The following is a 12,596-nucleotide window of genomic DNA, read 5'->3' as shown; positions in this document are numbered from 1 at the left end:
ATCAAAACCATCCCTGAGAAAAAGAAAGGCAATGAGTCAAAATGGTTTTCTGAGGAGGCCTCACAAATAGCTAAGAAAAGAAAAGAAGATAAAGGCAAAGGAGAAAAGAAAAGATATACCCATCTGAATACAGTAGCTCCTCTCGGCCGCCACCCTTGACCTTGAACGTGGGGTAACTCCTCTCCTCTGCTCCTGTGCCGTTGCAGCCACCACACTGCTGAATCAAGGAATCAGTGAGCTAAGATGGACTGAAATGGGTGAATTTAACTCAGACAATTATATCCTTTACTGTGGGCTGGAATCCCTTAGAAGAAATGGAGTAGCCATCATGGTCAACAAAAGCGTCTGAGATGCAATACTTGGATGCAATGTCAAAAATGACAGAATGATCTCTGTTCATTTCCAAGGCAAACCATTCGATATCACGGTAATCCAAGTCTATGCCCTGACCAGTAACACTGAAGAAGCTGAAGTTGAACAGGTCTGTGAAGACCTACAAGACCTTTTAGAACTAACACCCTAAAAGATGTCCTTTTCATTATAGGGGACTGGAATGCAAAAGTAGGAAGTCAAGAAACACCTGGAGTAACAGGCAAATTTGGCTTTGGAGTACAGAATGAAGTAGGGCAAAGGCTAATAGCGTTCTGCCAAGAGAACGCACTGGTCATAGCAAACACCTCTTCCAACAACACAAGAAAGACTCTACACATGGACATCACCAGATGGTCAACACCAAAATCAGACTGATTATATTCTTTGCAGCCAAAGATAGAGAAGCTCTCTAGAGTCAGCAAAAACAAGACCAGTAGCTGACTGTGGCTCAGGTCATGTACTCCTTATTGCCAAATTCAGATTTAAATTGAAGAAAGTAGGGAAAACCACTAGACCATTCAGGTATGACCAAAATCAAATCCCTTATGACTATACAGTGGAAGTGAGAAATAGATTTAAAGGACTAGATCTGATAGGCAGAGTGCCTGATGAACTATGGATGGAGGTTCATGACATTATACAGGAGACAAGAATCAAGACCATCCCCAAGAAAAAGAAAAACAGAAAAGCAAAATGGCTGTCTAAGGACACTTTACAAATAGCTGTGAAAAGAAGAGAAGCGAAAAGCAAAGGAGAAAAGGAAAGATGTACCCATTTGAATGCAAAGTTCCAAAGAATAGCAAGGAGAGATAAGCAAGACTTCCTTAGCAACCAGTGCAAAGAAATAGAGGAAAACAATAGAGTAGGAAAGACTAGAGATCTCTTCAAGAAAGTTAGAGATACCAAAGGAACATTTCATGTAAAGATGAGCTCGATAAAGGACAGAAATGGTATGGACTTAACAGAAGAGGAAGATATTAAGAAGAGGTGGCAAGAATACACAGAAAAACTGTACAAAAAAAAAAGATCTTCACAACCCAGAAAATCACGATGGTGTGATTACTCACACTCACCTAGAGACAGACATCCTGGAAAATGAATGGCCTTAGGAAGCCAAGGACAAGTGGGCCTTAGGAAGCATCACTATTAACAAAGCTACTGGATGCGATGGAATTCCAGTTGAGCTATTTTAAATTCTAAAAGATGATGTTGTGAAAGTGCTATACTCAATATGACAGCCAAAGCCTTTGTGGATTACAGCAAAATGTGGAAAATTCTGAAAGAGATGGGAATACCAGACCACCTGACCTGCCTCTTGAGAAATCTATACGCAGGTCAGGAAGCAACAGTTAGAACTGGACATGGAACAACAAACTGGTTCCAAATAGGAGAAGGAATATGTCAAGGCTGTATATTGTCACTCTACTTATTTAACTTATGTGCAGAGTACATCATGAGAAACGCTGGGCTGGAGGAAGCACAAGCTGGAATTAAGATTGATGGGAGAAATATCAATAACCTCAGATATGCAGATGACACCACCCTTATGGCAGAAAGTGAAAAGGAACTAAATAGCCTCTTGATGAAAGTGAAAGAGGAGAGTGAAAAAGTTGGCTTAAAGCTCAACATTCAGAAAACTAAGATCATGGCATCCAATCCCATCACTTCATGGCAAATGGGGAAACAGTGGAAATTGTGGCTAACTTTATTTTTTGGGCTCCAAAAATCACTGCAGATGCTGATTGCAGCCATGAAATTAAAAGACGTTTATACCTTGGAAGGAAAGTTATGACCAACCTAGACAGCATATTAAAAAGCAGAGACTTTACTTTGTCAACAAAGGTCTGTCAAGGCTATGGTTTTTCCAGTGGTTGTGTATGAATGTGAGAGTTGGACTACAAAGAAAGCTGAGCACTGAAGAATTGATGCTTTTGAACTGTGGTGTTGGAAAAGACTCTTGAGAGTCCCTTGGACTTCAAGGAGATCAAACCAGTCCATCCTAAAGGAGACCAGTCCTGGGTGTTCATTGGAAGGACTGATGTTGAAGCTGGAGCTCCAATACTTTGGCCACCTGACGTGAAGAGCTGACTCATTTGAAAAGACCCTGATGCTGGGAAAGATTGAAGGCACAAGGAGAAGGGGATGACAGAGGATGAGATGATTGGATGGCATCACCAACTCAATGGACATCGGTTTGGGTGGACTCTGGGAGTTGATGATGGACAGGGAGGCCTGTCGTGCTGTAGTTCATGGGGTCACAAAGAGTTGGACACGACTAAGTGACTGAACTGAATTGAATGCAGTGTTCCAAAGAAGAGCAAGGAGAGATAAAGTCATCTTAAGTAAACAATCCAAAGAAATAGAGGAAAACAATAGAATGAGAAAGACTAGACATCTCTTCAAGAAAACTAGAGATGCCAAGGGAACATTCTTTCAACAATGGGTATAATAAAGGATAGAAAAAGTGTGGATCTAACAGAAGCAGAAGATGTTAAGAACATATGGCAAGCATACAGAGGAAAAACTACAAGAAAGATCTTTAATGACCTGGATAAGTACGATTGTGTGGTCACTCACCTAGAGCCAGACATCCTGAAGTGTGAAGTCAAGAGGGCCATAGGAAGCATTACTAAGAACAATTCTAGTGGAGATGACAAATTCCAGCTGATCTACTTCATATCCTAAAAGATGATGCTGTGAAGGTGCTGTACTCAATATGCCAGCAAATATGGAAAACTCAGCAATGGCCACAAGACGCTGAAAGGATGGAAATCCTTTCAGTTTCCATCTGAATCCCAGAGAAAGGAAATGTCAAAGAATGTTCAAACTGCCCCCACAATTGCACTCATTTCATATGCTAGCAAGATAATGCTCCAAATGCTTCAAGTTAGACTTTAATAGTACATGAACTGAGAAATTCCAATGTTCAAGCTGGATTTAGAAAAACAGAGGAACCAGAAATGAAATTGCCAACACTTCTTGGATCTTGGAAACAGCATGAGAGTTCCATAAAAGCATCTACTTTTGCTTCATTGACTATGTTAAAACTTTTGACTGGGTGGTTCACAACAACATGTGAAAAATTCTTAAGGAGATGGGAATACCAGACCACCTGAGAAACCACCTGAGAAACCTGTATACAGATCAAGAAGCAACAGTCCAAACCAGATATGGAACAATGGACAGGTTCAAAATTGGGAAGAGACTACATCAAGTCTGTACACTGTCAACCTGCTTATTTAACTTATATGCAGTGTACCTCATGTGAAATGCCAGGATGGATGAAGCACAAGTTGGAATCAAGATTGCTGGGAGAAATATCAATAACCTCAGATATGCAGATGACATCACTCTTATGGCAGAAAGTGAAGAGGAACTTAGGAGCCTCTTTATGATCGTGAAAGAGGTGAGTGAAAAAGCTGGCTTAAAACTCAACATTCAAAACATGGAGATCATGGCATCTTGTTCTATCACTTCATGGCAAATAGATGGGGAAAATATGGAAACGTGATAGGCTTTATTTCTGGGGGCTCCAAAATTGCTGCTGAAGGTAACTGCAACCACGAAATTAAAAGATGCTTGCTCCTTGGAAGAAAAGATGTGACCAACCTAGAGAGCATATTAAAAAAGTAGAGACATCACTTTGCTGACAAAGGTCTGTATAGATAGTGAAATCTATGGTTTTTCCAGTAGTCATGTAAAGATATGAATTCCCTTGTTGTTCAGTGGTTAGAACACTCTGCTTCTACTGCAGAGTGCCTGGGTTCAATAACTAGTCAGGGAACTAAGATCCCCCATGCCTCACAGTGCAGCCAAAAAGATATGAATGTTAGACCTTAAAGAAAGCTGAGTGCCAAAGAATTGATGCTTTAAATCTATGGTGTTGGAGAAGCTTCTTGAGAGTCTTTTGGAAAACAAGATCAAACCTGTCAATCCTAAAGGAAATGAACCTTGAATATTCACTGGAAGGACTGACGCTGCAGTTCTAATACTTTGGCCATTTGATATGAAAAGTCGACTACTTGAAAAAGACCCTGATGCTGGGAAAGACTGAGGACTGGAGGAGAAGAGAATGACAGAAGATGAGATGGTTGGTTGATGTCACTGACTCAATGGATGTGAATTTGAGAAAACTCTGGGAGATAGTGAAGGATGGGGAGGCCTAGCATGCTGCAGTCTGTGGAGTCACAAAGAGTTGGACACAACTGAGTGTCTGAACAACAAATTATTTGTACAATCTGTGAAATAAGCTGGGATGAATAAATATTAGTAGGACAAAATCATATAAGTCATGTAAGCTCTATTAAGCTGTGTGGACTTGCCCTCTGTCTGACCACCAGCCTATAATTAACGCTTGGACTTTGAATCTCTCAGAATTCAGTTATCACAAATAAAAGGATGAAGTATAGGAAGTCTCAATACTGCAAAGATGAGAAGGAAATTACCTATCCATTTCTTTAGTCAAGATATTACAATGACTATGCACATACTCAGTGGATAGCACACTTAGATAAATAACCCACCACTCATCAAATTTATAGCCTTTTTGACTTCACTGGTGTGAACTTGAACATGAAAAAATAAAATCAATAACAAGCACAATGCCATACACTGGCTATACAGTATCTGAGAGGTAGGTGAGCTGAACTTTGAATCATAGACTAAACGCTAAAAATATTTACGTAAACTAACCTTTACCCTTCTGAAGAACTCTGTGTCCTTTGCTGGCTCTAGGCAGTGACCTCCACTCCTGTGTTATTGGGAGGGTGTCCAGGTTTTGTGAACCACTTCATAGGCCCCTGTTTCCATCTGTGGCCCTTCTTTCTCCATGTTCAGCAATCCTCGTGTAGTGATAGGAGAGACTTGTGTCAGTTGCCACCACTGACAGTGAAGGACTAGGTGTTCTATGAAGCAGAATTATGTTTGATGTCCAGCTCTGATGATAAAGACCAAACACTTACAGCAGAGGCACCTGTCATCCCCACTTCACCACATCTTTCCCCAAACCCTGTGGAGACCAAGCCTGTGCGTGAGTCAGAAAATGGCAGAAGAGGCGGAAGCACCCACTCTCCTAGAGCCACAGGCAGCGAAGTCAGTGACACCAACAAGACCAGGGCACCAAGGTCTCCAAAGTGGTGATGGTGCCAGCATCAGGCAACACATCTGACAGAAGTCAGTTCAGTTCCACCGCTCAATCATGTCCAATGCTTTGCGACTCCATGGACTGCAGCACGCCAGGCTTCCCTGTCCATCATCAACACGTGGAGCTTGCTCAAACTCATGTCCATTGAGTCGGTGATGTCATCCAACCATCTCATCCTCTGCTGTCCCCTTCTCCTCTTGCCTTCAATCTTTCCCAGCATCAGGGTCTTTTCTAAAGAGTTAGTTCTTCACATCAGGTGGCCAAAGTATTGGAGCTTCAGCATCAGACCTTCCAATGATTATTCAGGACTGATTTCCTTTAGGATCGACTGGTTTGATCTCCTTGCAGTCCAAGGGACTCTCAAGAGTCTTCTCCAACACCACAGTTCAAAAGCATCAGTTCTTTGGCACTCAGCTTTCTTTAGAGTTCAACTCTCATATCCATACATGACTACTGGAAAAACCATAGCTTTGACTAAATGGACCTTTGTTGGCAAACTAATGTCTCTGCTTTTTAATATGCTGTCTAGTTGGTCATAGATTTTCTTCTCTGACAGAGTTAGTGGAGGGTGAAAAGTGCCTACTCTCAAATATAACTAGAGAGAACACATGCAAGAAAAAACAGTTTTTGTGCTATCATGCCACCTACTGGAAGACAATAGAAGAACAATTAATTTCCAACCCACTGAATCATTACAATCAATTAAAAAAAAATTACTTAAAAAAAAAAAAAAAAGACATTCACTACTGCAGTGGGGCCAGCAAGGGAAGAACTTTTCAAGCTCCATGAAAATCCACAGGAAAATTGTATGAAAAAAGAAATGGCGGTTCTCCAAAAACCAATCGTTAAGCAAGGAATATCATGATCTGATAGAGAATTCAAAATAGTGATCATGAAGAAATTCAAGCTACAAGAAAACTCAGAAAGGCAAGTCAGTGAGCTCAGGAATAAAAGTAATGAGTAATTAACAGAAAGAATATTTTACCAGGAAGATTTAAATCCTAAAAAAAAAAAGAAAAATCAAACAGCAAATCTGTAGATGAAGAACACAGCACACTGGAGGTACCATGCTCCCTGATTTCAAACTGTACTACAAAGCTTTGGTAATCAAGACAGCATGGAATTGACTGAAAAACAGACACATAATTCAATGGGACAGAATTGACAGGCCAGAAATAAACCCACGAGTATGTGGAGAATTCAGTTCAGTTCAGTCGCTCAGTTATGTCCGGCTCTTTGTGATCCCATGGACTGCAGCACACCAGGCTTCACTGTTCATCACCAACTTCCAGAGCTTACTCAAACTCAAGTCCATCAAGTTGGTGATGCCATACAACTATCTCATCCTCTGTCATCCCCTTCTCCTCCCTTCTTCAATCTTTCCCAGCATCAGGGTCTTTCCCAATGAGTCTGTTTTTCGCATCAGGTGGCCAATGTTTTGGAGCTTCAGTTTCAGCGTAAGTCCTTCCAATGAATATTCAGGACTGATTTCCTTTAAGTTGGACTGATTTGATTTCCTTGCAATTCAAGTAATCCTCAAGAGTCTTCTTCAATACCACTGTTCAAAAGCATCGTTTCTTTGGCCCTCAGCCTTTATAGTCCAACTCTCACATTCATATATGACCCCTAGAAAAACCATAGCTCTGACTAGACGAACTTCTGTTATGACAGGGTACCAAGGAATATATAATGTGTTCCTTGTTATTTTGTCATAAGAAAATAACTACACTACATGCCCAGAAGTACAGTCCAGGCTTCCCTGGTAGCTCAGACAGCAAAAAATCCACCTGTAGCAGGAGACCTGGGTTCAACCCCAAGCTGCGAAGATCTACTGGAGAAGGCAATGGCTACCTACACAGTATTTTTTTATGATCGTTGGATCACAGAAAAAGCAAGAGAGTTCCAGAAAAACAGCTACTTCTGCTTTATTTATTACACTAAAGCCTTTGACTATGTGGATCACAACAAACTGTGAAAAATGCTTCAAGAGGTGGAAATACCAGACCACTTTACCAGCCTCCTGAGAAATCTGTATGCAGGTCAAGAAGCAACAGTTAGAAACAGACATGGAACAGTGGACTGGTTCCAAATTTGGAAAGCAGTACATCAAGGCTGTATATTGTCACCCTGCTTATTTAACCTATATGCAGAGTACATCATGCGAAATGCCTGGCTGAGTGAAACACGAGCTGGGATCAAGATTGCTGGGAGAAATACCAATAATCTCAGATATGCAGATGACACCACCTTTAAGGCAGAAAGCAAAGAGGAACCAAAGAGTCTCTTGATGAAGGTGAAAGAGGAGAATGAAAAAGCTGGCTAAAAACTCAACATTCAAAAAACGAAGATCTTGGCATCCAATCCCATCACTTCATGGCAAATAGATGGGAAACAATGGAAATAGTGACAGACTTTACCTGACAAAGATTTTCTTGGGCTCCAAAATTACTCCAGTTGGTAACTGTAGCCATGAAATTAAAAGATGCTTGCCCCTTGGAAGAAAAGCTATGACCAATCTAGATAGCGTATTAAAAAGCAAAGTTTACTTTGGCTACAAAGGTCCATCTAGACAAAGCTATGGCTTTTCCAGGAGTCATGTATGAATGTGAGAGTTGGACTCTAAAGAAAGCTGTTTGCCAAAGAATAGATGCTTTTCAACTGTGGTGTTGGAGAAGACTCTTGAGAGTCCCTTGGACTGCAAGGAGATCCAACCAGTCCATCCTAAAGAAAATCAATCTTGAATACTCATAAGAAGGACTGATGCTGCAGCTGAAACTCTAATGCTTTGGCCATATGATGCAAAAAACTGACTCATTGGAAAAGCCCCTAATGATGGGAAATATTGAAAGTAGGAGGGGAAGGGGATGACAGTGGATGAGATGATTGGAGGGTATCATTGACTCAATGGACATGAGTTTGAACAAACTCTGGGAGTTGATGATGGACAGTGAAGCCTGGCCTACTGCAGTATGGGGTTGTAAAGAGTCACACATGACTGGGTGACTGAATTGAACTGAACCAGTATTTTTTCCTGGAGAATCCCAGGGATAGAGATGCATATCTAAGGCTATAGTTCATAGGGTCACAAAGAGTCGGACAATACTGAAGTGACTTGGCATGCACACACAAATGCATTAACTAGGAATGCGAATTCTAGGATATTCTTATATTTTATTTTAAAGGGAATAATTTTAAACTTTTTCACTTGAAACAATGTTAAATTTATAACCATTCATATTAGTTCAAAGAAGTTGCTTTCTCTAATTCTGAAGAAAATTATTTTGTTGAAAATTGAAGGCTTAGACAAACATTTTAAAGCTCTTAATAATAATAATAGGGACTTCTCGGGTGGCTCAGAGGTTAAAGTGTCTGCCTGCAATATGGGAGACCTGGGTTTGATCCCTGGGTCAGGAAGATCCCCTGGAGAAGGAAATGTCAACCCACTCCAGTATTCTTGCCTGGAGAATCCCATGGACAAAGAAGCCTGGTGGGCTACAGTCCACGGGGTTGTAAAGAATCGGACATGACTGAGCAAGTGAAAAATAATAATAATAATCATAATAAATTTTACCTTCTTTTCTTTTAACCTGCTAATAGTGTATTGTGGTTGTTCTTCAATCCCTCAGACATGTCCGATTCTTAGGGACCTCATGAACTGCAGCACACCAGGCTTCCCTGTCCTTCACTATCTCTGAGAGTTTGTTCAAACTCATGTCCGTTGAATTGATGATGCCATCCAGGCATCTTATCCTCTATTGTCCCCTTCTCCTCCTCCTCTCAATCTTTCCCCAGATTAGGGTCTTTTTCAAGGAGTCAGCTTCTTACATCACATTGCCAAAGTATTGGAGCTTCAGCTTCAGCATCAGTCCTTCCAATGAATATTCAGGATTAATTACCTTTAGAATTGACTGGTTTGATCTTCTTGCTGTCCAACGGACTCTCAAGAGTCCTCTCCAGCACCATAGTCCACAAGCATCAATTCTTCAGTGTTCAGTATTCTTTATGGTCTAACTCTCTCATCTGTACATGACTAGTTTTGACTATATGGACATTTGTTGGCAAAGTGATATCTCTGCTTTTTAATATGCTGTCTAGGCTTGTCAAATGAATGCCAAAGAATGTTCAAACTACCACACAATTGCACTCATCTCACACACTACTAAAGTAATGCTCAAAATTCTCTAGGCCAGGCTTTAGCAATACATGAACGTGAACTTCCTGATGTTCAAGCTGGATTTAGAAAAGGCAGAGGAACCTGAGATCAAATTGCCAACATCCATTGGATCATTGAAAAGGCAAGAGAGTTCCACAAAAACATCTACTTCTGCTTTATTGACTACACCAAAGCCTTTGACTATGTGGATCACAACAAAATGTGGAAACTTCTTCAAGAGAGGGGAATACCAGACCACCTTACCTGACTCCTGAGAAATCAGTATACAGATCAAGAAGCAAGAGTTAGAACTGGACATGGAACAACAGACTGATTTCAAATAGGGAAAGGAGAACGTCAAAGCTGTTTATTGCCACCCTGTCTATTTAACTTAAATGCAGAGTACATCATGCAAAATCCTGGGCTGGATGAAGCACAAGCTGGAATCAAGATTGCTTGGAGAAATATAAATAACCTTAGATATGCAAATGACACCACCCTTATGGCAGAAAGTGAAGAAGAACTAAAGAGCCTCTTGATGAAAGTGAAAGAGGAGAGTGAAAAAGTTGGTAAAACTCAGCATTCAGAAAACTAAGATCATGGTATCTGGTCCCATCACTTCGTGGCAAGTATATGAGGAAACAATGGAAACAGTGACAGACTATTTTCTTGGGCACCAAATCACTGCAGATGATGACTGCAGCCATGAAATTAAAAGACGCTTGCTCCTAGGAAGAAAAACTATGACCAACCTAGACAGCACATTAAAAAGCAGAGACATTACTTTGGCAACAAAGGTCTGTCTAATCAAGGCTATTGTTTTTCCAGTAGTCATGTATGGATGTTAGAGTTGGACTATAAAGAGAGCTGAGCACTGAAAAATTGATGCTTTTGAACTGTGGGGTTGGAGAAGACTCTTGAGAGTTCCTTGGACTGCGAGGAGATCAAACTGCTGCTGCTGCTGCTGCTGCTGCTAAGTCGCTTCAGTCGTGTCCGACTCTGTGCGACCCCATAGGCAGCAGCCCACCAGGCTCTGCCATCCTTGGGATTCTCCAGGCAAGAACAAACTAGTCAATCCTAAAAGAAATCATTTCTGAATATTCACTGGGAGGACTGATGCTGAAGCTGAAACACCAATACTTTGGCCCCCTGATATGAAGAACTGACTCATTAGAAGAGACCCTTATTTGGGAAAGATTGAAGGCGGCAGAAGGGCACAACAGAGAATGAGATGGTTGGAGGGCATGACCAACTCAATGGACACATTTTTGAGTAAGCTCTGGGAGTTGGTGATGGACAGGAAAGCCTGGCAAACTGCAGTCCATGGGGTCACTGAGTGTCTGACTGTGTGACTGAATTGAACTGAAGTGATATGATATTGAAAATTTTTCTATTAAGCTTTCCTTCTACCTTTAACTCATCTCTTGGTTATATTTTAAATATTCTCGTTCATCATTGAATCCATTTTGCTCATATTTTGATAAAGACATATTTGTATTCATGAGTGATTATGGACCTGGAATGTGTTTCTCCTTCAGCCCTTTTTAAGGTAAGTTTATATTGTCTTCAGAATTAACGAAATATTTCCTTTTTTCTAATCCTAAAAAAATAAGGATTTATTCTTGGAATTTTTTGCTAAAGTTTATCTGTAAAATCATGTGGGTTTAGTATTTTCTTTGTGCAAATGTATTTAGTGGCCATCTTGATTCTAGTAAGGGACAAATTTATAATGCAAATATATATTCTGGTTTTCAAATCTGTTTTGTACAAATTAGTGTATGTACTAGTACACGTCAAGTCCTGCTTTCAGGAGAGCACTGGAGAGGTGTCTCTGCAGATTTCCTTCAGGTACATAAGCACTACCGGGGATCCGGCCCCTTCTCACAAGAGTCGTTCTTGATAAATCCCGGGTTCACCATGGACTCGGGCTCATCCACCAAGGCTGTAGCATCTGTGGCCACTGCCATCTCCTCCTTGGAACGATTGCCCTTCTTAGGGTCTCTGCTCTGGGCCATGGCTGGAGATACTGGGTCACTCCTGGGCGTCTGCTGCCTTCTTTCCTGTCAAAAGTGCTAGATTCTCCTCTGAGCTCAGAAGGCTGGTCTGGCGATTCAGTGGTGGAACACAGAGCTGTTTTCCACTTCAGTGTGGGTGGCCAGCTCAGCCAGGAATGGTGGGGAGGGCATCACCCCCAGGTCCAGGGCCATCTCTGGCCCCTTCCACCTCCCTCCCTCCACAGAGACGCATAGCCCTCTTGGCACTGGGCTCTGCTTGGGCTCCATGACCAGTTTAGCACCTACCTTATCACAGTCCTGGGCCCGCTTCTGGTGGCAGGCCTCCTGCTTAGCCCGGGGGGCTCAGGGCCTGGCTCCAAGACAACGGGACATGGCTCCTGCCCATTCTCCTGGCACCAACTCCTGGGTCCCTAAAAGTTTCTTCAGCAGAGAGGACCATGTGAACAGAGGCATCTTCTTGTGCAGTGACAGCTGCAGGAGGCCACCTTTGCAAGCCTGCACTTTGGTACAAGAACACCCCACTGCCGACCACTTGGGAGCCGCACCACACAGCCCGTGTCTGTGAAAGCAGTGTCGACTTCCTCCAGTCCCATGGGACCAATCCTCATATGCAGCTTGACAATCACCTCATCAGCACTCTGTCTCCAATCGAGCACCAAGTCCAGGGAAGCCTGATGTCCTGCAGTCTGTGGGGTCTCAAAGAGTCAGACACATCTGAGCCACTGAAGGACAACAACAATTGAAAAATTTGATGTAAGTAGATTTGATTAAAAGAACATAAAAATAGGGCTGAGTTGTATAGCTTGGTTGCAAAAAAAACCCCACAAGTTTTAAAGAGTGAAAAAAGACTTGTAAGAGGAGGAACCAAGTAGAGAACCAACAACTAGATTCAGAAGTCTCAGTCTATTCTCCA

The 12,596-nt window shown here is 41.7% G+C and overlaps 1 pseudogene; it reads left to right on the top strand.

Annotated features, from left to right (window-relative positions):
- The first annotated feature begins 11,948 nt into the window (after positions 1-11,948).
- The window catches only part of LOC138081845 (UDP-glucuronosyltransferase 2A1-like), a 58,727-nt pseudogene continuing 58,079 nt past the window's right edge, over positions 11,949-12,596 (top strand).

This window comes from Capricornis sumatraensis, chromosome 7 (genome assembly GCF_032405125.1).
Source record: "Capricornis sumatraensis isolate serow.1 chromosome 7, serow.2, whole genome shotgun sequence".
Lineage (NCBI taxonomy): Eukaryota > Metazoa > Chordata > Mammalia > Artiodactyla > Bovidae > Capricornis > Capricornis sumatraensis.
Note: the sequence above shows the minus strand (reverse complement) of the source record. Positions and strands in the feature narration are given on the sequence as shown.